This window comes from Nycticebus coucang, chromosome 4, assembly GCF_027406575.1.
Source record: "Nycticebus coucang isolate mNycCou1 chromosome 4, mNycCou1.pri, whole genome shotgun sequence".
Taxonomy (NCBI): domain Eukaryota; kingdom Metazoa; phylum Chordata; class Mammalia; order Primates; family Lorisidae; genus Nycticebus; species Nycticebus coucang.
The window spans coordinates 147,647,523-147,664,061 of record NC_069783.1 but is presented as its reverse complement, the minus strand read 5'-3'; the positions used below and the strand labels follow the sequence as shown (position 1 = coordinate 147,664,061).

Here is a 16,539-nt window from a genome sequence, read left to right as displayed (position 1 = left end):
TCCATAAGGAATAAGTCAGGGAATGACACCTGGGTGAACAGAAGAGAGGGCACTTACAATGCTCTTTGTCCAATAAAATGTTAAAAACGTGGGGGGGAACAGGAAATTAGATTCACATTGCTGTTGCAATTATTTCAGAAACTGTAAATAATGTAGCACAATAATAAAATCATAAATTAAACAATTTAAATGTGCTAGAGGAGGTACTGTTTAAAAGGCCTCTGGTGTATATTCCCACTTAAAGTAAGAAAAGCCTTTATAATGACTTCTGATATAATCTGTTTTCTCTAAATGTGGATAGCATATAGCTTTTTATTAAAGTAGGTTTATTCTACGATAAGGTTAACTCACTGTGAGAAATGTTTTTGTTAATGCCACATACTTTGGATATTAGAGAGATAAAGAACTTCTGAATTTCACCTGAAGCCCAGTTGATGATTGTAATCTGTCACATGGCAGGAAGTGCTTCATGCCTTGTATTTAAATTTCATATTCCTTGAACCTGAGCTTGCTCATTTGTAAAATGCAATGTCACTGTTCACTGGATAGCCTAGTTACTTCAAACCGACAAAGGACTGCAGAAATTCAGCATCGATATTCTACCCTCCCACTCATATTTTTCTGTTACTACTTTCTTCTGTTTCTGATAGAATCTTACATTCAGACTGAAGGTTTATGGCTCATATATAGACTAGGATAAATTAGGATGTCGGTATGTTGAATATCACTTTTAGCATTCTCAACTTTGGATGATGTACATTGGCAATCCCTACTAGATTATTAGGCTTAGAAGAGACTTCTGTGGAAGACTCATCTTAGCCTCCACGTAATTATCAGTACCAGGGGCCAGGTTGGGCATCACAATCTTCTAGTACCCATCACTGACAGCCTCCTGTGAGAACGTGACCACTCGGGGGAACACACAGTAGGTGTGTATCACGGTACAAGTAGGCACAGAAGCACTGCAGAATTTACTTAGTGCCTTGGACTCTGCAGTAGGCACGAGGGAAAGGGAACAGAACGGTGAAGAAAGAAGGGAAAGATCATATTGCCATGAACTCCTCGTTATAAGCCAGGCATGCCTATTGCAGATGTATAAAACTGTCCTGTCCTAAAACTTCAGCTTTCCTTTAAAAAGTATAGTGTATTTGAAAGAAAAATGTACCTGATGTGATCTAACGAGATGTCCGAGTCGTTGCCTTTGTACTAAATATGTGTTGCGAAATGACCTGATTGATTTAGGCTTGAACTGACTTGATTTAGGCTTTCCTCTTACTGCTTCCTGAAAGAGGACTCTATGAAAGAAGAGGAGGAACTCACCTCGGTGTTGCTGGGCTGCAGCCCGACATTTTGGCTTGAGGCTGAAACGGCACTGTATTTCTGGAGGGAGATCTTCCATAAGGGAGAGCTCTTGGAAGGTCAAAGTGCTGGTCGTGCCCTTTGGTCCTGTTCTCATGAGTTCACTGTCTCGAAGGTGACTCATCAGTATTCCGTATGGGTATTCGTGTCCTACACAGAAAAATCTAAGTGTACATTTCAGACTGACTGGTGCTGTCACCAGGTGTGCTACAAACAGAACATACTGCCCTTACTCCTGAAACTTTTGTTTGAAAGAACCCTTTTGTTGACTAAGTGATCATTTGCATGCTTGCAGTTAGAGATGCCTGCATAAGGCTGGTGGTCCTTCCATAGTAGTTTGAAGAGCAATTAGGGAGGAATTAGTACCTTAAGGCTACCTTGTTTGGAATAAATATGGAGATGATTTGGGGAGTTACATAATGTTGAGCCTTCCTGTGTTTGGATCTTAAAACATTGAAAGGTATTCTTGTTTTTTCTTTGACATTAACCAGACAATTACTCTACCTCTCACACTAGTATAATAAGGGTCAAAAAAGGAACCATTAGTGGCTAACGTTACATAAACAAAAGGAACAAGGAATATTACACTATGTCAAGCATCACTATCTTTACTATTATCTACCATATAATGTCTTTCTGTGAAAGACTTTTAATGACTCTTTATAGGTTGCATAAGTAGTCACTCAACAGTAATGGAACTGGCTTGATTTAGGCTTTCTTCTTACTGCTTCCCTTTGAGGTTGCTTTTCCCAGGTAATGATCAGAATAAAGAGATCAGGGCATTAGAAACACAATAAACAGATAAAAAAAGAAATTTACATACTAGACAAACTAAATCCTAGTCGCCTGACTACAATGAGATTGTGGTTGTCACAGTTTAAGTGATTGCATTGTCTTAGTGTCATCCTCAAATACCATTGTGCTTTGACATTTTAAACTGCAGAGATTAAGTTCCCTTCTATTCCTCTCTTATTAATGAATGTAATTCCCTGAACACTAACTCTTCCTTTCCACCTGGCATAGGCACAAAATGCAATGTCCCATTCCTATCAATTACTACAGCAACATTCAGCAAATGGAGCACAAGGAGTTTTCCATAACAGCAATAAAACAAACTCATTTATCAAAATAGGAAGCTGGTAATCTACAAGGGATGTGTGCAAGTCACATTACAATTAAAATGTCAAATAAAGAACTTTTGCAAACCCTTACCAATAAGGGGATATCCTTCCTTTTTCTTTCCAGAATTTACCCACAACTGGTAATCTGTGTCTGAGCCCTTGGAGATAAAACAATTGAAAGTTATAATAAATCTTTCAAGCTTGTTGACTAAATGAGGACATAGTTTGTGACATTGTATGCTTTGCAAAAGGAAAATTATGGATACTATAAATTCTTATCATGTTGAAGAGGATGGAGATGGATTCTGAAGATGCGAATGCCGATTCCTAGAACTAGTGTCTCTTTCCCCAGCACCCAGTAGAGGACTCAGGAATCCTGCTTTTCTCCATCCAGTGATGGCTCAGGATCCATGAGCTGCAGTGGAGTCAGGCCCTCATTGTATAGACAGGCCAAAAAATGTCAAATTGGAGGTCGGCTCACTAACAAAAAAAGAACAAACTTCCTGTTTTTTTTTTTTTTTTTTTGTGGTTTTTGGCCGGGGCTGGGTTTGAACCCGCCACCTCCAACATATGGGATCGGCGCCCTACTCCTTGAGCCACAGGCACCACCCCAAACTTCCTGTTTCTAAAAGGTGAATTTCCTCTTGAAAGACTGGACTTCTTTAATCTTGAAACTTCTCAGAGAATACTGGACATCCAGTACAGCCCTGAAAAGACAACCTTGTTATCCAGAAAGACACAAATGCTGCTGTGTCTGTGATGACAAAGTAAAAAGGCAAATGCTGATCATTAGCTCAGCTACTTCTGAGCAGAATGACCAACAGGCTTTGAGAGGATAGGTAGCTGGCACAGTTTCCACTGGCTTGAGTTTGGTTAAGTCCAGCACTGAGGACAGAAAAGAACAAGAATTCTACCTAGAAAATAACCCTAGTAGTCACGGAAAACAATACAATCGTTCACTGTTACAGTTAGGACCCAACAGCACTGTGAACTCCACTTGAAAAAACATTATACTAATTCATCAAATTTTGCTGAATCCTCTAGGAAGGATAAAATAAAAATGGTTCCAATAAAGCTAGAACAGAGAAATCTGTTGGCAATATTTCATATCCTAGCCTTGAAATTCAGATTAAAAATCATGGCCTACCTTTATAATGGAGAATTCTAGCTATGATGAATATCTTACAACCCACTCCCCTTTGCCCACCCAAAACATTCAGTTTGTGACATTGTCCCTGCCATGTCTCCTAGCTAAAATTTTTAATGTATATATGAAGAGTGTAACTGGGTTATAGCTTTCATATGAAAGCCATAAATTCATTTCATAGTAGGGATGAGTACATTGGTTACTTTTTTTTCCATTCTTGAGATACTTTCCTAAGAAGAATATGAAAATATGTCAAATGGTCTATAAAACCAGTGTATGGTGCCCCATGGTCGCATTAATATACACAACTATGACTTAATAATAATAAAAAACCTTTAAATAAAAAATAAAATAAATAAATTCGAAAAGTAATCTAACACAATCTATTGTTTCCTGTGGCACCTGAAGACAAACTAAAAATCCCCTTCAATAGCTATCACCAAATATCCTCAATTCTTATTAAAAGTAATAGACATTTTTCCTGAAAATCTTGACCATTTTATTCAAAGTTTAAGAGCCAAATAAGAAAATAAATGATGTCATTCATCTTCCTTTCTACTCATGAAACTATCTCCTCCCTTAAATACAGGTGTACAGAATAAAAATCAATGCAGAGGTGCCTGCTTTACTCAGTTCATATACATTTAACTATATTACAAATCTCATGTAAGAAAGAAAGCAGATTTCTTATCCAAAATTTTGGTTGTCCTATGGTTTAGTCTTTCTCTTTTCAGTGTGATAATGAGGGTAATAAATAATTTGGTTACAATGTTTGCATTGCTTTGGTAAAGTCCCTGATGTAGTTGTGCCTTCCTATAGCACCACGAACAAGCAAATCCACATACATATAATGACATCAAGGTGTATCTTAAGTGTGCATTATGTCATATAATAGCATTAGTGTGCTCTAATATCAGAGAGCCTCATTTGAGGAATGGCATTTTTACAGTGATTCCTTTAGTTCCTTTTTTTTTTTAATTCATTCCCTTTAACAAAAGGTACCCTTTCATTGTATGCTGTTGATATAATGGATAGAGACACAATGAGAAAACCTTCCAGTTCTCTTTCCTCTACCTCATCTTTGAATACTCTCATCTTCTCTACTACTACAATTTCAAAACACTCACCTGTGTCACAGAAAATGGAAAGGGACAAAAACTAAAGGCAAAACAGAAAGGAGTATGGTGTACACACTACAGCTCTTTGATTCTAGTGTCTAACACAAAATTTGTCTTTTTCTTTCCTGATTTATTAGAGGTACTAGCCCGCTCATTCTCAGGATGTGTGGTCAGCCAATGTTACTTTATGTAAAATGGTACACTGAGAAAATCCTTGAGAATTGGCCTTTCTGAGACTGATTGAACCTTGGAGAAATAACAGGATAGTTGCATGGAGGAGCAGTAGAAATATAGTGTCATGTAGGAAGGAGAAAAAGGAGTTCAAACTCTGTCAACACGGATCTTACATAAAAATATTATATTGTACAATTCTCATAGTGCAATCAAGGTACATATTGTTTTTGAAAATTATAGTCCAATCTCATTCTGCCCTCAGTTTACATGAATCTAAAATAAGCCTGGAAGAATGCCACCATGTATTAAGCTAATATTAAAGCTTATTCATTTTAATTTCTACATTTTAGGGGACAAAGTAATGGTATCTTTAATAATCAGGTTTCTTCTGATGAAAGGGGTAAGATTATTATGTACTTAAAATATCAGTGTGTTTCTAATTAAGATCATCCAGCAGAGTAACTTACGGTTACTCTTAGAATTGACAAAACCATCTTCACAACTTCGTTGGCGGTGTGTGAGTTCTTTACTCTTATGGTTTTATACTGTAGGAAAAAAGAAATGAGAAATATAGCTGTGAATAAAGATATTAAATCAACTGAAGTAGTCTTGATTTTTTATGAAAAGAGTCAATCACAAGCTTCAGTAGAACACAATTGATAATAATTTACATGTATTCCTTTATAAATTGTACCTTTTAATATAATATTTCTCTGAAATTAAAAGTTGTGTGGCTGAAAAGTATTAAAGCTTAAGAAGTAAATAGGGGACCAAATGCTTTTTTTTGGCACAGTACAGGGATGCAGCTCCCAATCAAAGTAAAATCAACAAACAAGGAAAAATCCACACTGCCTCATTTGTATATTTGTTTTCTCATAATGTAATTGGGAAAGTACAGAGAAAGCTGAACCTTTATTCTTTTCCTGAGTACTGGTTTTACAGTCCAGGCTTTTATTTTCTTGCAAGGCTTAAAGACAGTTTAGGCAAAACATGAATAATAACTGTTCACAAAAATATATTTACATTTTTATTGAGAATTTTCTATGTGTCAAACACTGTGGCTACTTTCCATATCCAATCCCTCTCATAGAAAGAATTGAAAATTTAAGATATCTCAGTTCTATTAACAACTCTACCATAGAGTCTATGATCTGTCTGTCATAGGTGTATGCTAAACAATAGCAAGAAACACTTATTTAAAAAGGAGATTTAAAAAAAAAAATCAGCAAGATTCAAGCATATCATTGGACCTTGCAAAATTCCAAAAAGGCAACAGTCAAATCGAGAAAAATGATAGGTTATAAAGGAAAGAAATATTTTTCCATATACATAAGTTTTACAACAAATCAGTTATTTGGGCTATGTTCATGATAGAGAGGGCCTTAAAGGTACAAATAAGTATCATAAATGAGAATATAATGATATTTTAAAGATATGATAATAAAGCTATGGAAAATCTACAAATAATGTATCACTTATTTCTCCATTAACAGTAATTCTTTTCCATAAGCCAATTACTTGACATGACAAATTGGTTCTAAAGTTATTTGTTAAGAAATTTTTATTTATATAAAGGATTTAAAATGTATCTACTTGAAATCAGAATCTTGGTATCGTCAAGGATTATGCCAAATTGAATGAGAGAACAACAGGGAAGATTTGATTACACCTATAGTGCATGTTACAAGGGTACATGTAAAACTTAGTAAATGTAGAATATAAATGTCTTAACACAATAACTAAGAAAATGCCAGGAAGGCTATGTTAACCAGTGTGATGAAAATAAGTCAAATGCTCTATAAAACCAGTGTAGGGTGCCCCATGATCACCTTAATGTACACAGCTATGATTTAATTAAAAAAAAAATTTTGAAGCCCCAACCCAGAGACTTTTTTGCCTGACATGTCACAGGAATGTTAAATACTGGGCTTTGACTTAAGAATTGATTTTAAAAAAGGTTTCTGCTTTTTGTTAAGTCTAAATCCAATGCATTTAAAGAAATTATCTTATGGAGTTTTTTATAAAGTGAAGCATCTATCTTCCCAATTACCTACTTAATAATAGTTTTTCTTATTACTTGGCACACATGTTCAGAATCATACTTACAGAAAGTGTACATGCCCACATGCCTTTGTGGTAGACTAAAAAAGTGAATTTCACCTGACAGAGCTCTCTAGCTAATGAATAACAAAAACAAACAAACAAACAAACACAAATGGATAAGGTGCTATTTGGTTGCACAATAGCAGTATTCACTGACAGGTTGTGCACAGCTAAAGGAAGAAGACAGTACTTCCCCTTCAAGTGCTCCTAAGTGGGGGAATCACTCTGCAAGCAGAGCTCCGCAGAGAGACGCTGGCCTGAAATCTGCTTCACAGAGCAATGGACAGAGTGTGTCAAATCATCCACGACATTCTAGGGGACTAGTGGTATCAACAGAGCACCCGACCCACCATATCTTTCATCTTTTCCTAACTGAAGAGTGGAACATCATTCCTTTCTCAAGAACTCACATTTTAAAAACGTGTTTCAAATAATTTATGGGGTTTTCCTTGAATATCCTCTTGTGACAATAACAAACCACCATAACAATTGAATAAAATCAGGTGGTAATAACAATATATTTATTTCCACTTTTCTACAGAAGATCTCTGTACTTTAATGCCTTAAAAATTTGAGTATTGCACTCAAGAAATGATATCTGGCAAATGGGTCTTGTTCAGAACATTTGAATAAGTTTTGCTTTTTAGCCAAAACATAACCATTTTTCACTACATAGTTTTCCACAAATGAAACCATTTTGAGTGCTAGAGCTGTGGTGAAACAGAATATAGTATCATAAGATTATTCATAAAATTCCATCTAATTCATCATTGATAACATCCTGGATTTTGTAGTAAAATCAGTCATCAATTATATATTATAACTACAGTTAAACAATATTTATTTGACCCATGTTGCAAAAAATTGGGGCAGAAAAATCCTAATCCCCTAAAAATGTCACCTTTCCCACATCATTCACTTATTAACCTGAACAATTCAATCCATAACAACTCAAAAAACACACTTTTCAAAACCACTTTTTACTTCAGAATTGACAACTTGGAAAAAAATTCTTTATAATAATAGGAAATAATAATAAATAATTATAGGAAATAGCTCTGTGTGGAAATAACTTTACGACCATTCCCTGCAGCTGCTGTTGATGAGATCCAGGAAACAGTCATGCACAGGGACTAAGGAGATCTCTGACAGGCGGTATTCCTTCCGAGCGTAAATGTCAAATACTGTAGCTAAGATAAGCTTCTCTTGCTTCCTGTCCTCCAGAGTTTGCTTTGCATAGATACAAAGACATAGATACACCTAGGAAATTGCATTTTTCCTTGTGCTACACACGCATAGTCCACCTGTCTGCCTGCCTGTCTCTCTTACGTGCAGTATCCCCAGTAATGTGATTTATGCAGAAACCTGGAATTAAATGTACTGCCTGATAATCACTTACATGGACACAATTGGCAACATCTTGAGTGTAGATTTTTAAGGGAATGTTCTTTGGGTCATCTTTGACTTTTTCCAGATCGATGTTCCTAATCAAATGCAAACACTGAGTTAGATGGAATTTGCTGAGAGATTATTTTCAAAATCAATCTGCTTTGCTAATATATTCAATATCCTCATGTGCCATGGTTATAGACATATGAGAAGACTCAGCAAAATCAGATCGCTTTCTAGGTTGGAAGAAAATAAACAGAAATTGGGATGTTGGACTAAGGTGCATAAAATAATAGGGGCCTCCATGTCTAGTGAGGTTTAAGAAGCATAAGCAGGTTAAGGCAGCTCTGGGTAACATTTTATCCTTATAGCTTCCCTGCCTTCTCTGGACAGGTCCACACCATACTGATAACAACAGAAGCATATGTAATACTTTGCAAGGGCAAAGCAAAGCAATGACATTTTGCCTCTCATGTTGCTCTCCGACAGAGTGCAAATCTTGAATACCTCTTGCTTGGGGAGGAGAAGGGGAGAGGAAGGAGGGAAGAACTATGGTTCTGACAGATGAGCCTAAATCTACCATTGAAATCTGTACACACAATGGTGGGCTAAAGAATTGGCTTTTGAGGTACTCAGCAAAAACCCTCCAGATATGGGAACTTAATACACACACTGAGGAAACTGTTAGTCCCAATTAGAAGACAGGAGGTGACAGGAAGGGTGGGAGGATATTCTTGACTACTTTCTGGTTGACATAAAATAACTAGACCTCAATGTTCTGAACAGTAATAGTCTCCTTCCTAGAAAGTAAGCCAAACATGTAAGGAAAGAACATATATAGCGACTAGTAGCTCCCAAATACTCCATACGGTACCTTATTTTCAGGACAAATGAACAATTTCTACTTAAGAGAAGAGAACAATCTGGGGCACATCTCTGCAGGAAAGGTTGAATTCATTTCTTGCATCGTAAAGATTAAAACTATATATGCTGAAAAACATACCACTGAAGAAGAGAAAGCCATTTGTCTTTTTCCTGTGAAGAACTGCAATCAGAGAAAATACAGGAAGAAAATCACACAAACTACTCAGGCTAGCATATTGAAGATTGTCAATCCTGATGAAAATAGAAACAGCCTGCTGTTACTGACATAGCTGCACATGGAAGATGCAACCTCAGCATAACTGTGTTCTGGACATGCCCAAAGGGAAAATGTCCTTTTGGAGAAATTTCAAAATCAACTCTAGTTATAGTAAATTATTTTTTATGGATTCTACACAGACCCTCTGTTTCACTGAGTTTCTACAAGTGGTTTTATATGAGCAAGGGTGGTAGCTCTTACAGTGCCAAGAATACTTGATGTATAATCCAACACTTGCTTTTCCCACATCTGTAAAGCTGGATTAGTTATCTCAATTGTAGTGTGTTTGTAGCTTAAAGCATCATAGGATGGAAAGTATGCCTAATACCGAGATAAAAGAGGGGAAGGCGAAATTTGGCATATGGACGAAAATATCTTGGCTCAGCAATCAAAATGTTTTCAGAGATGTCAACATTTAAATACATACTGAAGAATTATAATTTAGCAAATGAGTTCATAGAAAACTTACCTTCAAGTAATACACCCTGTTTAAGCTCAATTCATTTCCAATTAAATGGCTATTTATTAATAGTTTTCTCCAGCTGTATTTAATTCTTTTTTTTTTTTTTTGATTTTTGGCCAGGGCTGGGTTCGAACCCTCCACCTCTGCATATGGGACCGGCGCCCTACTCCTTGAGCCACAGGCACCACCCTAATTCTTAAACTTATAAATAAAATGAACTTTAGACCAATTTGGTCTTCTCTGAAACCTTCTCGCTAATTTCTTCAGAGAAATTGGAAACCTTAGTTATTTTCTTGATCCAACATAATCCACTTCAGAAGTATTTGTATTTTTTTCTGATTTTTGTTGCTTTGCAACATTCTGCATAAGCAATATCTCAGAACTGGCCACCAGAAAGCACATAGCATCTTGTCAACCAATAGTTAATGATGCAAACTCCATCTTTCATCAATTATTACATTTTCTTTTTTAAAACACCCACATTTTCAGAGTTCATGTCAAAGCTGGGGTTTATTCAGTGTTGAGAATATATGAGACATATTCTTTATACCCACTCACTTTATTCAAAGAAGTTAAAAAATCTTTCATTTTAAGAGACTTAGTAATTTTGTAACTTTTATTTGACAAATAACATGTATAGAGAATTCTGCACAAAGCTGAAGTGTAACACACCTCCATGACCACCATCCAGAATATGAAACAGACAATCACCATGGAAGGTCCACTGATGTTCCTATTCAGCCTGTGGTTGTCACCATTCCTACTTTCCATAGCACAGAATAGTTTGCTTGTCTTGGTAATTTCAGTAAATATAATCATACAGTATATGCTACTTTGGCCTAGCTGCTTTGATTCCACATTACATTTGTGAAATGTATCTGGATTACTGCCTGCATCTTTAGATCATTACTTCTCATTGCTCTATGGTGTTCACTGGTTTGACAACATAGCATACATTGCTTCAAAAAATAAATTACCAACTATGTCGGGCAAACTCTGTAATCTTCTTATTTGTGTAAACTTCTTAGGTTTTCCCTTCCTCTTGCTCTATCCTACATTCAAGGAGTTATTTTCTTTCATAGTTCTTAATATCATACAATTTTACAGGATAAAAAACAAAAGTGCTCTAAAAGGAACGGTTATCTTTGAGTTTATAAAGACACTTTAGCTCTCTGTTGGTAAAAGCACTTAAGACTATGAAAAATATAATACTAATATTCAGAAGGGAAAGAAGTTTGTCTTAAAGGTAAGAAAGTAAAGACATATTGGAAGATTATCTCAAAGATGGAGGACATAAAGTTCTGTCTTGCTGAGGGCAAGCTGGGGACCATGTCACTCCAATAAGCTGTCTTTAGGGGAAAAAGGAGCCCAAGGAAATTCTTTTCAAGAGCAATTATCAGCCAAAACTCCACACCTTTTTCTAAGAAAATAATCTTAATTTTAAAATAATGGCAGATTTTAAGCAAAGTTATAAAAATAAGTTGGAGAGCCCCTGCATCCTTCTCACCCACTTTAACTTTCCTCTAATGTTATCCTTTTACAATAACATGACTATTTTTTAAAGCTAAGAAAACAATCTTGGGACACTATTCTTCAAATAAAGTAAGTTCTTGACTTTATTCAGACATCACTGGGTTTCCATTAATGTCCTTTTTCTGGCCTAGGAGCTAATCAAGTATCCATAGTACATTTAATTATCATGTTACCTTAGAAATTGAGAGAGAGGGGAAGAAGGGGTGGAGGATGGGCAGAGGGTGGGTGATTGGTGGGATTACACCTGCAGTGCATCTTACAAGGGTACATGTGAAACTTAGTAAATGTAGAATATAATTGTCTTAATACAATAACTAAGAAAATGCCAGGAAGGCTATGTTAACCAGTGTGATGAAAATGTGTCAAACTGTTTATACAATCAGTGTATGGTGCCCCATGATCGCATTAATGTACACAGCTATGATTTAATATTAATAAAAAAAGGCATTTAAATGGTGATATGTATTTATACTTCTAAATAGCCCCCACTTTTCTGTAGTAGGAATGAAAAGCTTGGGTACTTTAAAACTTTGTACTTGTCATTTTTCTGCATTACTTGAATTTTTAATCATGATTTTATGTTATTTTTATGAATATAACAAATAAATTATGTGACCAGGGCCAAAAAGAAAAAAGAAATTGATCTATGACAGTTTCTCAGTCTTTCCCTGTTTTTGCCTCTTTACTTTTATAGTTTTGAGGTATACTAGTCAGTGATGTTATAGAATGACTCTCAATTTGTGTTACTTGGATGATTTTCTCATTATTACAATAGAATTATGTTTTTCTATTGGGGGAGGGGACCATGGAGGTAAATTGCTTTTAACATGATATATCAAGAAGTACATGATATCCACATGCCATCACTGGAGATATTAACCTTGACCACTTGGTTCAAGAGACATTGTTTGAGCAATAATGTGTATATAAAACTTGTTTCCACATTCCCCAACCCCTCCTTTCTTATAAAGCTTCATGAAAATTATTTGATTAAAAAGGTTGTGTGGTCACAACAATCACAACAAATAGATTCTCTGTACATGGAACTCCAAGGAGGTCAAGCAATAGAAAATGAGGATATCTATGGATGCCTGCCATGAAAAATAAGACATGCAAGGAAAGATAAAAACATATTTTCTTTCCAAATAAGTTCTTAAAATCTAGACTTAACCTCTTTTATGTTTACAAGGATGAAGCTAGAAAATATTTTTTCTTAGTTAAGTATCTCAGGAACAGAAAAAAAAATCCAATGTACTCAGTACTACTGTGAAACCAATTTATAAGGACTCACACTTGCATATGAAAAATGAACCACAACTCTAGCCTAGGATGAAGGAGGAAAGGAGAGGGAGAGGGGAAGGGAAAGGGTTGTGTTGATAGAGGGAGGATTAGTAGGGGAACCACACCTATGGAGCACATTGCAAGTACAAGTTGGTTCTATCAGGTGAAGAACACAAATGTCTAAATGTTTTAATTGGGTAAATGAAGTGAAGGCTATGTTGATTAGTGGGAGTAAGCATTCCAATTTGTACCTATACTCAACACATTGAATCCAAAAATGCCATAAACGTGTTCATGATTTATGCACCAATGACTTAATAAAAAAAAAAAAGGAAAAAACAAAAACTCTTGTGGATGGCACTAGTGCAGAGTAGAATGCCATGATATCCCTGTCTTTACTAGAGAAGGTTAACAGCTTGAAAAACTTTAGTCCTTTGGCTTTTGGATGAAGCCTTAACAGTTTGGTGGTGCTGGGCAGAAAAGCAGAATGAAAAGCATCAGGTTCGTGCATAGGACCCTACATCTTTAAGGGAAAAACAAATCCTGAAGGTGTTCAAATTCGCAGCTGTGATTTTTGCCTCCCCCCAAACTGAAAAGTACCAACTAAAACAGTCAGGAGAAGAGGAAACAAATTCTTTAATCCTACAATCCAGGAAATAATGAATCCTGGAAAACTGAGGTTTACTCCTTAAAATCTATACTTTGCTCTCAACTCCCACATTTCCATAGAAACTAAATCAACACTTGATACAGAATTCACAACCCTGTATGTCATGATATCAATTTTGTTTGTAGGATGAAAAACTACTTCTTTAGTGAAATTTGGAGGATAAATCAGTTATGCAAACTAAATCAGAATATTTTATAAAATTAGCTTCATGCATGCCATTTCAGTGGCTTCGAAAGACTTATGAATTTCAAAGGCTCAGTATGTAAAACAAACACCTAGCCATTAGGAAAGGGGATGTTGAAGAGGGAGTTGAAGGGTTTGACCAATCTACTCCCCTTTAATATCCCTAGAAGTTCAAGTCCCCTTTGTTGTTTTAGTATGCAGGAAGGGTGGAGAACGAAGACTTCATTCTTGGCAAGGGAGAGCACCCCCAGAAACAGAGGAATATTAAACAATGAGCTGAGTGAGTTGGAACAAAGAAAAGTCAGCTAGTTTACATTTAAGCTAGCCAATGCTAGCAAGCTTCCTGCCTTTTCTGAAATTCTAGCCTGATAGGGATAGAGCTTTTAAACACCTCGGCTGGGTCTGTGAGCACTCTGAGGAAAAATGGCCACAGAAGAGACTATGGCAAAGACCTATAAAGATACATTAGCTGGGTCATTACCTGAATAGTAAACAGGCAAAGCAGATACCCATTTGGGATATTTGAATTTCCTTGGGCAGAAACCAAGGGAGTAGCTCAAACCCTGAGATATGGGTGGAAGAGCTTAAATCCCTTATCCTGGAGGAAGATCCTCTGTGGTGGTGATGGGAGGAAAATTCCTGCCTCTCCCTAATTCCTCAGAGGAGATTAACACCAGTGGTGTTTTACTAAACAGGGAAGTAATGGAGTTTAACACCTCCTTAGAAATCTGTGTGTGCGATCTCAAGCAGGATGCTGTCTCATTATAAGGCTCAGATTTCAGATTTCTCAAGTCTACTCAAACCCTTAAAAAACAAATACAATAGGGGCTGATATGCTCACTCAAAGAATGTGCTGGCATCTTTGTTCTCTCCCTCATCTTACCCTCTGGGCAAATGAATATTTATGAAGCAGAATGGATCAAACACTCTGGGCCATTGCTGGAATCCCCCAAACAGTCAATGGACCCTTGACTTCCCACCTTTAATTCTGTTCTCTGTCTCATGTCTCTTTCTTTGCCATTGTTTCTAACATTATATTTCTTCAGTCGGTTGCTGCCACTTCCACAGGTCTTAGTGGACCCTGCCCCCATGGCAGGACACTGACACACAAGAGCCCCTTTAAAAGAGATTGGCCAAACCAAGATAAATGACTACAAGAGTTCCCAATAGTGGTGTTACTTTTCATACAGTTTAAGCCAAAATCTCTTAGGGGAAACATGTCACACAAGTGTATTGGTTTAATTAGGTGTAAAAATCAGTTATAGATTTCATAAACAATCAGAATAAAATGTTATCTTTCTACCAATTTGGGGAATAAAATTGGCCTGAAGTTTGCCCTCTCATCACAGAAATGACCACAATAGCTCAGCAAGGTAAATATAGGACAAGCTGTGGTTCTTACTTGAAAGTGGCCACAAAGTTCTGAGTGGGCCAGCCCAAGATGAAGGACTTCACAGCCTCAGTGTTGCCTTCTCCCTCTTCAGCCAAACAGCTGGTTGTCCACATATCTGATAATTTAATTGTGTTTTTTGTCTTGAATTTCTTGATGCACCTAGAAAGATGAAAACAAAAGGACCTCTGACTATTTTGTTTCTTAAATTTTATGGGAGATTTCGTACTTGTGATAATTGTCTCATAGGCTTCTATGATCTTCAGGGCCTATGACAGTCAACTGTAATGTGGTTATCTCCCTTGTTCCAAAAAAGCCTTTAAGACATTTGGTGAAAAATTTACTCCTCATGCATGTACATACAGAGAAATGAACATAAAATAGCCACTTCGTTTTTCTATTCATTGAGCATTGCGTTTGGAGCAAATGTCTTAACTTTAAATTTACTACTTTTACAAATATTTACTCATTTATTATATATGACTTATATCCAAAAAGACTTCAAGGACGATCACAAAACTCTGCAGGTTTTATTAAAATGTTTATCAAATTTTCATGTCAAAAGAGAGCCACAGAAAAAACCTGAGATTGGAAGAATTTATAATGTGTTTTCACCTGAGAGGTTATAAGATTTTCTAGTCTGTAGCAGCATAGAATATTTTACATTTTCAACCTTAAGATTTTGGTGAAACTTTCCCCCCTTATACTCTTGCTTAAATTGAAAAATATAGGCTAAAAAGGAATAGAAGAAAAGCAGGTTTGACAGAATCAATATTAATCTCTCAAGTTGTAGAAGGTGATCTATTTTTAATACAGAAGTGAAATTGCTTTCAGAAAATTCCCACCTAATCCTCCTTAGACCCACATGGTAGAAACCATCATATCCCTTCATTTAATAGACATATTTTCTGCTCAGACAGACTGGAAAATTGAACAGAAGACATTGAGTAGGATGAAGTGAATACACAGGAAGACTTGGGTCCCTTTAAGCATTCAGAACCTTTGTGGCAAAACTAAAGTAAAATCTAAGAGACCTCATATATGCAAGTATCCCTGAAACTCTGATTCATGAGATATTTATGGCTAAAACTCTTAAACAGAACTTACAAAGATCACAAAGATACTATAGGAAGTATAGAATCCTGCATATGGAGAATCTAGTTTGAACTGCTTCCCCTAGAGTGCACTGAATTCACCTGCACTCAGGTTGTGGTATGATAGCTTCTTCCTGTTGAATTGGAGTATTCTTCACCCTACTGCTATGAATCAGTAGATTTTTATAAAATAAAAAAAGACTGAATTACAGACTGAATTTATTTCCTGATGCCTGTTATTTAGGTCATATAAAACTGTAATTACAAGTCTTTTAGAATGAAAAGACTCTTCCATGTGTTTTGTGTCGATGTGGTCTACTTATAGCTATCTTGTGGAAACATCCACATATACTGTCCTGGGGAAAAAGTGATA

General features: G+C 36.2%; 1 long non-coding RNA gene across 1 annotated transcript; it reads right to left on the bottom strand.

Moving 5' to 3' along the window:
• Positions 1-8,458: 8,458 nt before the first annotated feature.
• Positions 8,459-15,207, bottom strand: LOC128584858 (uncharacterized). Its single transcript, XR_008379749.1, has 3 exons — positions 15,085-15,207; positions 9,415-9,456; positions 8,459-8,506 (listed from the first exon to the last, which is right to left on the bottom strand). It is a non-coding gene; the product is annotated as an uncharacterized LOC128584858 (long non-coding RNA).
• Between the last annotated feature and the right edge of the window lie 1,332 nt (positions 15,208-16,539).